General features: G+C 38.2%; 1 pseudogene; it reads right to left on the bottom strand.

Moving 5' to 3' along the window:
- Positions 1 to 1,867: 1,867 nt before the first annotated feature.
- Positions 1,868 to 9,380, bottom strand: LOC118006638 (annotated as a pseudogene).
- Positions 9,381 to 13,167: the final 3,787 nt, after the last annotated feature.

The following is a 13,167-nucleotide window of genomic DNA, read 5'->3' as shown; positions in this document are numbered from 1 at the left end:
ATGCTGGTGGCCTTTTGCTCCCATCAATACTGCATTTGCATTGCTCTCTCTCTCAGGTAACCACTCTCTCTCTTAGGTAACCATTATTCTGAATTTTATGCTTATCATTCCTTTGCTTTTCTTAACGTTCTAATGTATACATCATTTAATTTTGTACATTTTTGGACTTTAAATAAATGGCATAAAATTAGACCACCACATGACAGTGATGACTTATAAAAATTATTTTCTTAAATCTGTGTATCTTTTGTTAAAAAATATTATCTAGATAGGCATCTTCCATCCCATACTGTATGTTTCCCTTGTTCAATTTGATTACATGGATTTTAGACCATCAACCTAGACTGTTGACATTCATTTGGATCTTGGTTCAGCTGTCTAGCATACTACATTTCCCACCTGCTGTGTTTCTTTCCCTCAAGTCTTGCTGAGAATATTTTCTATGTTTCCATTCAAATTATAAAAATATTAGGAGAGTTTCAAAAACAGAGTCCAGACACATATTACTATTAGCTTCACCCTAGTATGGTCTTCTAGCTCAATTCGTATGTCGCTTTGCTGTGTTAACAAAGTGTTCTTAGCATCATTCTTATCATACTGGCTATAATTGTTTATTTACTTATCACTCTCAACAGCTAGACAGTAATATCCTTGGTGAAGGGACAAAGACTAATTCCATTTGTATTTTCTGCTCAAATCACAATACTTGGTACTAAATAGACACTCAGTAATTAAATTATCTACTGAATGTTCCAATTTCATTTAGAAGGACAAATAGGAATTCAAGAAATGAATAAGGTGGGAAAAGGTGTTTTAAGCAGTAGAAGCAATTAAGGGGCAGGGTAAATTGAACAAAATTAGGGATAAGCTTAGTACTGTCAAATTTCCTGTAAGGAATTTATATTACAGAAACATAAATAGGCAAATAAGCCAATGATCAGACTAGGCCTTCTGCTGAAGCATCTCCAGAAGTTTCAATAACATACAACAGGAAAATGAAAGTGGGGACCACTGATTCTTGAAAGAAATGTCTTTATTTAAAAGGCATAAAATGGGGGGTTGCCTTTTCTGGTCTTACATTTGGTTTTGAATAGTTTGGTATAACTTTTTTTTTTTAAAGATTTTATTTATTTGACAGAGAGAGACACAGCAAGAGAGGGAACACAAGCAGGGGGAGTGGGAGAGGGAGAAGCAGGCTTCCCGTTGAGCAGGGAACCCCGATGCAGGGGCTCGATCCCAGGATCCTGGGATCATGACCTGAGCCAAAGGCAGATGCTTAACAACTGAGCCACCCAGGCGCCCCTGAATAGTTTGGTATAACTTTTAAATGAGCTGGATAAACTGTCATGTTTTTCAGTTGAAAAAGAAACTCAGAGCTATTTGAATATTTGCTTTTGTTCACTTAAACAAGGATTTTTTGACACTTATTTCTTCTTTTTTATTTTGTTTCTCTCTTCTATCTTGCACCAATGGTTTTTGTTCCTGTAATATGCTTGAAGGGCAGGAGAGAGACAGAGGAAGGAAAGTAGGGTGGGGAAGTGGAAAATGGAGGGAGAAAGGGGGAGAGGGATGGGCAGAAGGAAAAGATTTATAGGTTTTCCTCTCAAAGATTCTGATTCAGTGGACTGAATTGGATGGTACTGTAAAACTGAATTTGGAGACATTTCCAGAATTGATGGTGATGTGCAACTAGGTTTGAGAACCATCATCTAAGGGATAAGGTAATGTGTTGACAAACAAATGAACACACAATCACAAAAAAATCATCTGTGAGTCTAGTGTAAGCCAGTGACCAACTATTAGGATATTAGTAATGCCTATCGTTGGAACTGCATCAGCAAATGTCTGTTCTGGTTCTGTCTCTGGATCACATTTTACTGCTCTCCCCTTGGGTCACCTGTAAATCAAACACCAGTAAATTTTCTGAGTTGACCCATGTTCAAAAAACTGACCATTTCCTTGAAAAGATGTTGACATCTTAATTTCAGAGTTCCTCAATGGTTTTATTTGAAATTAGAACAATTTTGAGAGTAAGAACTTCCAAATTCTATTTCTATTGATTAATTTCTCCTCTGTATTAATTAGATTATAGGCTTATAATTTCAATGGTATACATGAAAGAACTATATTAACAAGTGTTGCTTGTAAGAAAGAGCAAATTGTCGAGGCTGGAAAATTATGGGCGGTAATGGCAGAAAGAATCTCTCCTAAGGGGGGAAAAACAAAACCCTGAAAATTGGAAGCTCGTGTCCATTCACCTTATTCTCACAACAAGAATCACCTGGAATATTGTTCCAAATTATTCCATAACAAAAGTTTAAAGATAAGAAATGTCTAAGAAAAATAACTACATAAAATCTGAAGTCATAAAAAATTTCTAAGTCAATGCTGACTTGAATACAATATAGAAGTGTTAAAGGAGAACACTGTATATCCAGAGTCCTGATTTTTAAACCAAATTAACTACAATTGGTTGCAGTGTTAAAATTGTACTTTCTTGCATTGGCTATATTTTGAGACACCTTTATTTTCAGTGGTTTAAAATTATTTTCCAGTAAAATACTTTAACAAATCAACCACTGCTTCACTAACATGCAGTTTTCAAACTACAGTGCATTTTTTGTTTTGCCTTTTTTTAGTATAGAGTTTGATTTGAGAATGAGAGGGATTGAAATAAGCTCAGGTTCGAACCTAGACTGGGAAAATTAGAGTTAAATGGAAGTCACTGTTATTTGACAGGATTCTGTGGTTATTCTAACAACACTAGTCAGTTCACATCCAAAAAGTTCTGGTAACTTATAAGTTGTATGTATAGTTCCATATTTGAAAAAGTAATACACATTGCATTTTGCTTTTTCATAAAGAATTTGTACTTCCAGTCAAATATTTCTGACTTTTCCAACCACATTTTTGGGGATACAGACTTAACTAAAAATTTTGTCATATATATGAGTTTGAAATAATATATCTGAGTATATATGTTATGTACATACCTATATAGGTGTGTATGTATATCTAGATATCTGCATCTAGTTATACAGATGTGTGTGCGTATGTGTGTGTGTGTGAGATTTAAAATGAAGTTATGTATTTTAAGGACATATCATATGCTTCCATTCCAAGAGGGCACTACTATTTTGTTAACTGAGAATCTCTGAATAGTCTTTCCCGCAAACAAAATAGGCAAAATACTTTTAAAGTGTTTTATATGACCAATGGGAGATGTTATATAGAGAACAATAAATAATACTAAAAGCTGTGTTCTAATAGTATGAAATCACTATAATATAGTACAATGTTGATGAAATTCAAATTTTAGAAAAACTTGGCTCTTGGTGTCAAGTACACAATACCCCTGAGTGCAGAGATGCTAAGTGAGTCTAGTACTCATTCTACTGGAAATGTATACAAAGTTAGTGGAATAGCTGAAATCATGGAAGAAAGTGAATTCCATCTAGGTCATTCTTTAGTAATTAACTGGCAAGGGTTTATCTTCTCTTCCACTCTTCTCTTCCTTTGTGTATAGATGTTACCTTTTCTTCCTGTTTATAAACTTGAGTGGATTACAGAGCAGTGAAACTGAAGGCCAGGTGTCTAGAATTTCAGTTCCTTGAGGAGCAATATCTGATCTCACATCCTCCACTTCAAAGGGAATGGCTTTGTTGAAATACGAAACACAGGTAGTGTTGGGTCACCAGTGGGCATAATCAGTTATTTGAAAGTACTCTAGAGATTGCCAAATATGATCGCTTTTAAAGTAAGCTGGGCTGGGGTGCCTGGCTGGCTCAGTTGGTGGAGCATGCGACTCTGGATCTTGAGGTTGTTCGAGCCCCATGTTGGGTAGAGAGATGACTTAAAAAATAAAATCTTGAAAAATAAATAAATGGAGTGAGATAGGGGCTAATTAAAAATTTTTTTGCTATATATTCATAGGACAATTTCTGACAATATTCTAAAGTAAAATGTTTGCTTAACTTTAAATATGTTATCTTTACAGTTTCTAAAGTTTTATTATGTTATATAATCTTTATTGAAAACAAAATATTTTGTAAAGAAACGACAGTATTTTTTATAGATAATACACATAATAATTGTAAACTGAAGATGAATTTTTGCCCTGCCAACCTATGAGGAATTTAGTCTTCCAAAATGCATTTATTTTCAGTTTTAGAGAAAAAGTTGAATAAGTACATGAATGTGTGTGTGCATGCATGTGCGTGCACGTGTCTGTATCTGGATCCAAAATGTCTGTTTTTTTAGTACTCCCCTATATGTGACATGAATCATTCATCAGTATATTTAACTCTATTCATGAGTAACTTTTTTTTTTTAAAGATTTTATTTATTTATTTGAGAGAGAGAATGAGAGATAGCACCAGAGGGAAGAGGGTCAGAGGGAGAAGCAGACCTCCTGCTGAGCAGGGAGCCCAATGCGGGACTTGATCCAGGGACTCCAGGATCATGACCTGAGCCGAAGGCAGTCACTTAACCAACTGAGCCACCCAGGCGCCCATGAGTAACTTTTGAGGGTAACTTAATATGTTTCTTTAAGATTTCTTGACTCATGTATTCAGGAAAATAATTAAATATTGAGATATAATATGTATTTATTATATGTACATTATAATCTCTTAAATGTGATAGATTACCATCAAATAATCTCCATTAATAAAAGCTGGGTGAAAGAATGCTTCACCTTTTAAATCAATACTTACACTGAAAATGACATAGAAGGAAGAAAGGGGAACCCTTAGATCCTTTTCCTTTCAGTTCTTTTTTACTCACCAATAAGTAGAAGGTAGAGTGTTGGTGGAATGTGCATGTACCAAGAAGCAAAATAAAAACAACAAAGTTACTTTTGTGCAATATTTTCACTTACTTGGTAAGAACCCAAAACATGTATGTATAAATGATGACATATGAATTGTGTAATTTCAGTGACTCTGCATATGAATTACATATTCTTATATTTGCATCTAATCTGGTATTGAACAATATAAAGATGAATGGTAAAATTCTTTCTAATAATTAACATTTTTTTTTCTCTACTTAGAGAAATATAAAAGAGGTCAAGAGAAAGACTAGAGAAGAAAGGTAAAAAGCTTTATAGTTTAGTACTTGTAACAGAACGTCTTCCTGCTCTTTGAACAGGGACTTCACACTTACATTCTGCACTGGGTCCTGCATATTATGGAGCTATCTCTGCCCAGTTTATGGAGGCCCTGGAGAGAATATCACCGGGGCATAGAGATCGCGACACTGTCTTCCAAGTGCAGCAGTCAGTGTTTTGACCATCCTACGTGATTCCACTATGGTGACAAACCTTTCCAGATACTCTTTGCTGGTGTGTTGGGGCACGCTCACTCAGACTCACCATTGCCCTGACCTGCCCTGTTTATTTGCTTCAACACCAAAGGGACCAGCATTTCTAAAATGTTTTTTCAAAGCATCCTAAGACAGTAGAGCTCTTCTCCTTTGGCTAAGGGGCCTGGCTGGGCTACAAACAGATGGAGAATGTAGTTTGTCCCCTCAAAGGTCTGGAAGATGCTGAGACTCTGGAAGAACTTGTTGTACACCTGAGTCTCCAAGGGCCCCCTGATCTGAATGAACTTGCTTTTCAGGCTGTCTCTATGCCATTGACTTTGCTGATGGCTCTATCTGTCCTTTTTATTTCTGGTCCATGCAGAAATTCATTGCAGAAGCTATGAACTGAGATCTTTATTATTTGGATACATACAAAGAAAGCTGAGAAAATGCAGTAAACTCTACTTTCTTAACCAGATTTTTAAGACTAATCCTAATCCATTTATATATTGTCCCAAAAGCATCCCATGCCACTTTTTTTTAAAGTGAGGTCTTTATCTTTCATACTGATTTATTGGTGCTCTTTTATTTTTATTTTTTTATTCAATTGTTTCTATTTTTTTGAATTTTAATAATTTATTTAAGCTAACATTTGTCTAAAAGCAGTATTTCAATGCTTAATCAAGTATAAAAAATATTTTTTAAAATTTAAATTCAATTAATTAATATATAATGTATTATCGGTTTCAGAGGTAGAGGTCAGTGAGTCATCAGTCTTATATAACACCCAGTGCTCATTACATCACATGCCCTCCTTAATGTCCATCACCCAGGTACCCCCTCCCCCCACCCCTCCCCCCTCCAGCAAACCTCAGTTTGTTTCCAATGATTAAGAGTCTCTTATGGTTTGTCTCCCTCTCTGATTTTGTCTTGTTTTATTTTTTCCTCTCTTCCCCTATGATCCTCTGTTTTGTTTCTTAAATTCCACATACCAGTGAAATCATATGATAATTGTCTTTCTCTGATTGACTTATTTCACTTAGCATAATACCCTCTAGTTCATCCCACATTGTTGCAAATGACAAGATTTCAATTTTTTGATGGCTATGTAATATTCCATTATATATATACCACATCTTCTCTATCCATTCATCTGTCAGTGGACATCTTGGCTCTTTCCACAGTTTGGCTATTGTGGACATTGCTGCTATAAACATCGGGGTGCACATATCCTTCGGATCACTACATTTGTGGCTCGGAGCTGAGCAGTGGGGTAAATACCCGGTAGTCCAACTACTGGGTCGTAGGGTAGCTCTATTTTCAACTTTTTGAGGAACTGCCATACTGTTTTCCAGAGTGGCTGCACCAGCTTGCATTCCCACTAACAATGTAAGAGGGTACCTCTTTCTCCACATCCTCGCCAACATCTCTCATTTCCTGACTTGTTAATTTTAGCCATTCTGACTGGTGGTATCTTATTGTGGTTTTGATTTGTATTTCCCTGATGCCAAGTGATGTTGAGCACTTTTTCATGTATGTGTTGGCCATTTGGATGTCTTCTTTGGAGAAATGTCTGTTCGTGTCTTCTGCCCATTTCTTGATTGGATCATTTGTTCTTTGGGTGTTGAGTTTGATAAGTTCTTTATAGATTTTGGATGCTACCTCTTTATCTGGTAGATCATTTGCAAATATCTTCTCCCATTCTGTCGGTTGTCTTTTGGTTTTGTCAACTGTTTCCTTTCTGTGCAAAAGCTTTTTATCTTGATGAGGTCCCAACAGTTCATTTTTGTCTTTGTTTCCCTTGCCTTTGTAGACGTGTCTAGCAAGAAGTTGCTACGGCCAAGGTCACAGAGGTTCTGCCTGTGTTCTCTAGGATTTTGATGGATTCTTGTCTCACATTTAGGTCTTTCATCCATTTTGAGTCTATTTTTGTGTATCATGTAAGGAAATGGTACTGTTTCATTGTTCTGCATGTGTCTGTCCAATTTTCCCAACATATTGGTGCTCTTTTAATATTAAGGATATTAACTCTTTATAGATGATACACTGTACATATTTTCTCCTAATCTGTATTTTGTTTTTATTTTATGTTGTCTTTCATCATGTATAAATTTTCTTTAAAATTTTATACAGTAGTCAACAGTGTCAGTCTTTTCTCTATTTCTAACGTCCTTTTCTATCCCTAAAATAATTTGTAAATCCTTCTATAGCTTTTACACAATTTTATAGTTTTATCTTTAGAACTCTGATGAGTTTGGAATTTATCAGTTAATATGATGTGTGTGATAGGGATCTAAATATATCTATCAAAATGTATAACACATTAGCCTCTAATTTATTGGATTATCTTTCTCTTCTTCACTATTCTGAAATATCGTATATATATTCTCACGCACAGGTGTGTCTCCTTTTGTCTCTCTATTCTTCACTAAACTATTTGTCTTTTCCTCTACTAATATCACACTCTTTTCTAAATATGGTTCTCCAGTTTTCCTTGAGCTATTTTTATTGTTTTGTTTTGCCAAAATTAACCAGAGTCTGGCTTATTCTGTTGTTTTAAATTAAGTACCATGATTATTACATGAAAATGTGGGGCCAAATGTGATAAAACAAGAACTTAAATAAGAGAAATAAATATTAGAAAGGGAGAAACAAAAGAAAAATCACCATTAGTTGCAATTTGTGTGATTTTTCTACATAGAAAATCCTGGAAAATCAATAAAAAATTATTAAAAGGAACAAAATAATTTAGTAAGGTGACCAGTTAGAAGATAATATATATGACAATACTTTTTTTTTTTTTTGGAAAAGCAAACTGGTTTTTATTCTAAACAGTGCAAGGGCGGGGTGCGGTGTGGAAGGGGGCTCTCCTGTATCACAATGTGACTCTCAGCAGACAGAGCTGAGGCTTGGATGGACGACTCACCACAGGCCAAGCCTCTTGTCACCTGAGGGTTTGCCTGTGCTGCGGAGAACTGGGGCCCTTGGGGGGGTAGGGGGGCAACCCCTCTCCTGAGTCACATCCATGCCCACCTCCCCCCCAACCCCCCCACCCCCCCAGCCAGCAGTGACACACAGCACCCTCCCTGCGGCCTGTGGCTGCCAATACCACCACAGCTTGCTCTGCGGGGAGCCCATGTGTTCCAGCTGCTGCAGCTGCAGACAGGAGACAGTGGACTTAGGCAGCCATAGTGGCCTCAGGACGCTGTGCTGGCCCCTCACGAGTGAGGCCTGGATCCCCTCCTGCAGCACCTACTCATCTAAGCCCAAGCCAGCCTCCCCTCAGAGGAACCCTCGCAGATCTGCTACCCAGACCCCAGGCCTGGAGGGAGCTGGGCTGAGCCTTCGCTGTGGGACCGGAGGCCATGTAAGGAAGTCCAGGGGCAAGAGGCCTCGCTCCAGCAGGATGGGGAATAGGCAGGCAGCTCAGCCAGGCCGCCTGGGGTAGGAAGGAGTTGGAGTGGCCAGTGCCCTGCCAGGGCCCTGCACAAGATGCCCTCCATCAGTGCTTACAGCTTCAGCTCAGAGAGCTCCAGCCACCGGAAGGCCCCAGCTGTGTAGGCCAGGCCAGCCAGGAGGCTGCAGAAGAGCTGCAGGAGGGGTGGCTCGGAGCTGAGCAGTGGTGTCAAGGCGAGGAGCAGCTACGGTAGGTAGCAGCCACAGTGATAGTACTCCCTGCGGAGGTCTAGGCTGGTAACCCCGCCCTGCCAGCATGGCCGGGGGCGGACAGGCATGGAGCCGTAGCCCCCAGCTGCACTGGAGACCCTGAGTCCCGCAGCCAGGGGGAGCAGGGCAGAGGCAAGCAGGAACTGCAATGTGCCCAGGTAGCACTCCTGCTACCAGCCCAGTGTGGGCAGGAGCATCAGGCTCAGGAGCAGGCCAGGTCGGGCCATGTAGCCCTGGGCATGGGTTGGCAGCCAGTGAGCCTGTCAAGGGTCCAGCGGCAGCTCTGAGGCCTGGGTGAGGCTGGGGCCAGTCCCCACCAGTCACAGGTTGCTCAGCAGCAGCATCAGGATGGAGGAGGCAAGAGGCAGCGCTGGGGACAGTAGGGGTGGGGGGGGGGGATGCTCTGGCATGCATAGAGTGGCTGAAGGTGTCAAGGGTGGTCTTGGGGCTGTGTGCTTACTGAGAAGCCCGGAGGACTGAATGAGAACACAAGGATAGGGAAGATTCTTCTGAGTGATAGAGAGATTTTTTTTTTTTAATTTATAGAAATAACAAAATACAAACGTTTATTTTAAAATACCTTTAACAAGACAAAAACAAAAAATTTTTAATTTTTAATTTATAGAAAATTTTTTACTTTATAGAAATTTTTTAATTTATAGAATAAAAACATATTTTAAATTTATAGAAATAACAAAGTACAAATGTTTATTTTAAAATACCTTTAACAAAGACAAGAACAAAAAAATGTTATGAATTATATACTCACGGATATATTTATTTATTTTAAAGATTTATTTATTCATTTGAGAGAGAGAGATAGTGTGAGTGGGGGGAGGGGCAGAGGGAGAGAATTCTCAAACAGACTCCCCACTGAGCAGGTTGCCCGATGTGGAGCTCCATCCCAGGATCATGACCCGAACTGAAATCAAAAGTTGGTCGTTTAACTGACTGAGCCACCCAGGTGCCCCCTTATGAGTATATTTAACTAAAATCATGTAAAACTTACATGAAGCAAAAGTTAAAATTTCTCAAGACTCAGTAAAATGGAGATAATGAAATAGAGAGGACTCACCATTACAAAGATGTCAACCCTCCCCAAATTAATCTATAAATCCACTGCAATTTCTATTTAAATTCTACTTTTCTAAGTAACTGATCATGAGAGGTTGATTCAAAAGAATCTGTTAAGTACAAAAACTTTTAGTAAACTAGGAATAAAATAAACTTCCTTTGTATAATTATGTGTATCTACCAAAAAGTATATGTTCAGGTATATATGACCAGCCCAAAGGTCCCCCAAGACATTTAAGATAATCTTCAAGTGGTGGTGCCTGGCTAGTTCAGTCAGTGGAGTGTGTGACTCTTAATCTTGTGGTTGTAGGTTAGAGCCCCATGTTGGCTGTAAAAATTGCTTAAAAATAAAATCTTAAAAATAAATACTCCTCAAGTGAAGTTGAAAGTCAGAAAAGTCTCATATCTCTGCTCAGAGTGATTAAAATAAACTTTTTTTTTAAAGATTTTATTTATTTATTTGACACAGAGAGAGAGACAGCGAGAGAGGGAACACAAGCAGGGGGAGTGGGGGAGGGAGAAGCAGGCTTCCTGGTGAGCAGGGAGCCCAATGCGGGGCTCCATCCCAGGACCCTGGGATCATGACCTGAGCTGAAGGCAGATGCTTAACGACTGAGCCACCCAGGCGCCTCTTAAAATAAACTTTTAATCCCCACAATCTTGGACAAGAATAAACAGCTAAAGATCACCCAACACCCAAGGAAAAGATTTCATATGGAAAAAGAAACCAACAAAAATTATATTTAACAGCAGAATACTGTAGGATTTCTAATTAAAGAAAATAAATCACACTTTCCTCGCTACTATTCAGTATGTTTTGATGAGTATGAGATTTTTTTGGTAATTTTTTCTCATCCTAGGATCTCCTTTCCTGTTCCCACATTTCCCCCTTTACTTTGATTTACTCTCTTTTTTTTTTTTTTTAAAGATTTTATTTATTCATTTGAGACACAAAGATACACAGAGAAAGAGAGCATGAGCAGGGAGAGAGGCAGAGGGAGAAGGAGAAGCAGGCTCCCCGCTGAGCCAGGAGCCTGATTTGGGGCTTGATCCCAGGACCCTGGGATCATGACCTGAGCCAAAGGCAGACACTTAACTATCTGAGCCACCCAGGCACCCCTTTTCTCTCTCTCTCTCTCTCTCTTTTTTTTTTTTTTGATTTACTCTCTTGATTTGGAGGAGGACTTTCTTCAGTAGCTTGCTGAGAAAAAGTATGGATGGGAGATAAATTTTTTGAGATAGTTCATACTTTAACATGTTTTTATTCTGTCCTCATATTTAGTTGACATTTCAACAGAGCCTACAACTCTAGGTTGGAAACATTTCCCTGCAGAATTTTGGAAGTGTTTCTCTTCCATTAAGAATGTCAAAGCCATTCTATTTTTTGCCAAGTTCTATATCCCCTTCTATGGAACCTACAGGATTTTCTCCTTATCCACAGTGTTCTGAAATTCCACAGTGATGTGCCTTGATATGAGTCTATTTTCATCCAACTGGGAATTTGGTGGAAACCTTCAGCTTGCATTTCCTTCAGTTTTAGTTAATTTTTGAATTATTTCATTGTTGATTTCCTCCATTTTCTTTGTTCTATCTTTCTATTATTTGGATATTAGGCCTCCTGGACTAATCATATAATATTATCTTTTTTCTCTTCTTACAGCCATCTCTTTGTCCTTCTGCTTTACTTTCTGTGAGGTTTTCCTCAACTTTATTTTCCCAAACTTTTTCATTTCTTTAATCATGTTTTAAAATCTGATCTTTTTTCCCCTTAAATATTCTTTCTCATAATAGCTTGTTCTTTTTTCATAGATGCAATATCATCTCTTAATCTAAGGATTTCTATGGTCATTTTCTATTGAAATTTCTTATCGTTGTATAGTTTTTACTAAGTTATGTTTCTTCTGTTCTGGTTTCTCTTTCCATATTAAATCTTTTTCTTGGGTGTTTGGTGATTTTTTGTTATTTATAAGACTGTAGGGATTAAAAGTTTATTTTCATCATTCTGAGCAAATATATGGGACTTTTCTGATTTTCAGATTCATTTGAAGATTATCTTAAATCTTGGGGACCCTTGGCTTGGTCACATACACCTGAGAGTAAAGATAACAGCCAATTAGTAAAAAGATACAGGCTCCAGTTATGGATTGAATAAGTCATGGGACTAAAAGTTACAAGCATAAGGAATATAGTCAGTGTATTATAATAGCTTTATGGTGACAGATGGCAGCTACATTTCTTGTGAGCACAGCATAATGTAGAGAGTTGTGAAATCACTATGTTGTACACCTGAAACTAATGTAACAGCGTGTATCAGCTATAGTTAAATTTAAAAAAAAATTTAAAAAGAAAAGAAAAAAAAAGCGTTCTTAGCATCTAGCATTCAGTGTGTTTGTGGACACTGACCTTCCTATTTTCAGTAAAGTACCCATGCAGCCAGCTATACAGAGACAGAACGAACTTGTACAGTCGCACGGAGTCCCAATCAGGGCCGGACACCTGGTTTAATTCTCTATGGAGTCATCTTAAAATTAGTAATTTTTGAACAATGGATTTGCATTTTAGTTTTGCTCTGAGCCCCACAAATTAGGTGTCTAGTCCTGAGTACTCACACCCTCAAGTCTGCAGATCCAAGACTAAAGACCCTTAGTTTTCCTCTCTTCAGTTTTCTCCGAGGGTGGCAAAAGATTCTTTGCCTAACAACGTACAAGTCAGGTGGGGGTCCAAGGATCTGTTTCTAAATTAAATTTTACACAATTCTCTTTATTCTAGCACTGCTTTTCACCCTTCCTTCCTCTCCCTCAAAAAGTAAGAGTGCCTAAATCTAGGTTTGCATGGGCACCAAGGTCACAGTATGTTGGCAGCTGATTTTTCTCTACCACTTCTATATGTGTTGGCCACAAAATCCATCAAAAAGGCTGTTCTTTATGAACAGTGAGATAGGGTCCTTCCCCTGAATGCTAAACTACATAGTGTGTCCAGTAGAGTACTCTGGTGCTAGCATGCCCCTTCATGGTATTGTGGGTATATAAGGGGAGGTATTGGACACTTGTGCCTTTCTTTCTGGTGATCACATCCATTATAAGTTTTGCCAATAAAATCTGTTCCTTAATTCATTAGAGTGAC

Source organism: Mirounga leonina, unplaced genomic scaffold (assembly GCF_011800145.1).
Source record: "Mirounga leonina isolate KUSES-001 unplaced genomic scaffold, KU_Mleo_1.0 Mir_98, whole genome shotgun sequence".
Taxonomy (NCBI): domain Eukaryota; kingdom Metazoa; phylum Chordata; class Mammalia; order Carnivora; family Phocidae; genus Mirounga; species Mirounga leonina.
The sequence above is the reverse complement of the archived record's forward strand: the minus strand, read 5'-3'. Positions and strand labels throughout refer to the sequence as shown.